The 2500-nt window shown below is 43.9% G+C and overlaps 1 protein-coding gene across 2 annotated transcripts in view; it reads left to right on the top strand.

Moving 5' to 3' along the window:
* Positions 1–2500, top strand: part of LOC138006174 (ryncolin-2-like) — a 17805-nt gene that overhangs the window by 1171 nt on the left and 14134 nt on the right. The gene's annotated exons all lie outside the window — the stretch shown is intronic.

Here is a 2500-nt window from a genome sequence, read left to right as displayed (position 1 = left end):
AGATAAAACAATGCGACAACCGCATTATTTTAAGTTCTTTTATAAAACAATGCGATTGTCAGAGACTGGATCCGAGTGTTTTTGATTGACAGTTAAGTTACATGCAGTCAGTGAGTTTGTCTGTGTTTTCTCGCGACGAGGGCAGGAGTGGCGTTATAAATATCTGTAAAAATTTCCTTTGTGTGTGACCTGTGATTTAGCCGGGCAACACTCGATAAACAGGAGGCATTCCCGACATAAGTGGCACCTCCAACGGGACTTTGTCACAATCCTCGAGCAAGAGGAAATCGTGAAATCAGAGTGAATTTGTGAAGTTTAAAGATGAAAGCTGCGAACCGAGATCTTGAAACGAAGTTAACTCATGTTAGAACGATCAGGGACAAAACCGAAGGAGTTCTAGCGAGCCGAAATGCAAATCGTATCAAAAGGAATAAAGATGTTTTGGGTGAAGAGAACCTAAAGGAGTTTTGAGTTTCAAGATGACTATCTTCAGCTAAACCTCCAACCTAACCCGAAGGGGACTCTGGAGTGCCGTGGCAGGATACAAGGGGTGTATCCTCTATATCTGCCAGACAAACACTTGAATGCGAAGAAACTAGTACATCACGAGCACTTGCGGAACCTGCACGGGGGAGTCGGGCTAACCATGACAAGTGTGAGGGAAAGCCATTGGGTCCCCCGCCAGACGAAGTCACCAAAACAAACCATCAAAGCTTGCCATTGTTGTCATAGATACCGAGCAGTAGCAGCCGCAAACCCACCGCCTGTAAATCTTCCTGTGAATAGGGCACAAGGCTCGCATCCATTTAAAGTAGTAGGAGTTGAATATGCTGGACCAATCAAATACAAGAAGCGTAAGAAGGTGGAAGGGAAAGCTTACATTGTGCTGTTTGCATGTTCCCTGTGTCGTGCTTTGTATCTGGAACTAGTGCCCTCACTGGAAACAAGAGAGTTCATTCGAAGTTTGAAGAGGTTGATCGCAAGAAAGGGGCGCCCAAAGAAAATCTATTCAGATAATGGAAGTACATTTGTTGGAGCAGCACGAAAAAAGCCACGTGTGATGAGAAGTTTAACATGTTCCTTGCTGAAAACCAAATCGTTTGGCAGTTCAACCTCAGCCGGGCCCCATGGTGGGGCGGGCAGCTCAAACGGATGGTCGGCTTAATGAAAAATGCCCTCAATAAAACTACCGGGTGTGGATTCCTTACATGGGGAGAGCTGGAAGAAGTACTTCTTGATGTCGAGATAACCTTGAGCAACAGACCTCTTAGCTACCTGGAAGGCGATGTAGCACTACCCACCCTCACTCCTAATTCCATGATGTTTCCATACAGTAACATCCTACCTGATCTGAGGCCACATCACGTTGATGATGCAGATCTGCGAAAGAGAGCTAGACATCTTCAGAAATGCAAGGATGCATTGTGGAAAAGATGGTCCAGCGATTATCTCCGCGTCCTAGGAGAGAGACACAATCTCAAGCAACGTGGGAAGCCCTGTACCTTAGCAGTTGGTGATGTAGCGATTCCGAAATCTGAGGAAACAAAACGGGGCAAGTGGCCCCTTGGCATTGTTGAGAAAATGTATCCAGGCCGAGATGGAGTAGTGAGAGCAGTAAAATTGCAATCAGGGAGGAACTTTCTCGAAAGGCCGGTGCAACATATTTATCCATTAATTGGAACTTTCTTGTGATGCAGTTGTTCGTGCTTCTACTAGAGATCTCAATGTTGACAAACCTGTATTCAGGCCAAAGCGATTGCCATTCTTGCGTACAGAAGAGAGGATCCATCAAATTGCTAAAGAAGAGGAGAATGTAGGGTAGCTCGAAAATTAAGAACTTGTGTATTTGTTGGACCGATTGAACTCTTCTTGTTTAATGGCTCTGAGTTTGAGTTGTTTAAGAAACATTTTACATCATCAGTAGTTTGCCCAGTCTCCTTTAGGTAAAAGAGTGTCGGATACTGGATCCGAGTGTTCTTGATTGAACGTTAAAATGCATGCGGTCAGTGCTTTTGTCTGTGTTTTGTCGCGACGAGGGCAGGAGTGGTTTTATAAAGATGTGTAAAAATTTGCTTTCTGTGTGACCTGTGATTTAGTCGGGCAACATTCGATAAACAGGAGGCATTTCCGACAGCGATAAAACACAGGAAAAGAAAAACCATGAATATCCTAAAATATTTCAGTGATTATGCTTTCTTTTTTACCAATCACAGGGAAAAGAGAGTTAAGTTTTAGTTTTAGTTTTGTGATGCCTGATTGGCCACTTCGTCACATTCACTAACATTCCTAGAACAGATTTAGCTGAACTGAACCCAGAATTTGTCGACAATGGTTTTAACTAGTTTTTTTTCCTTCTATAATCGTATTCCCGCTCAAGGTTTGTGACAGGTTCAGAACAATCAATTGCAGATACCATTCAAAAAGAGGAGAGGACTCCAGCTTCGAGTGAGAATGGCGCATCAGCCCCCTTCCTTCTCACAAAGCGACAACTAAGATCGCA

The sequence above is a fragment of the Montipora foliosa genome, chromosome 6 (genome assembly GCF_036669935.1).
Source record: "Montipora foliosa isolate CH-2021 chromosome 6, ASM3666993v2, whole genome shotgun sequence".
Classification (NCBI taxonomy): domain Eukaryota; kingdom Metazoa; phylum Cnidaria; class Anthozoa; order Scleractinia; family Acroporidae; genus Montipora; species Montipora foliosa.
The sequence above is the reverse complement of the archived record's forward strand: the minus strand, read 5'-3'. Positions and strand labels throughout refer to the sequence as shown.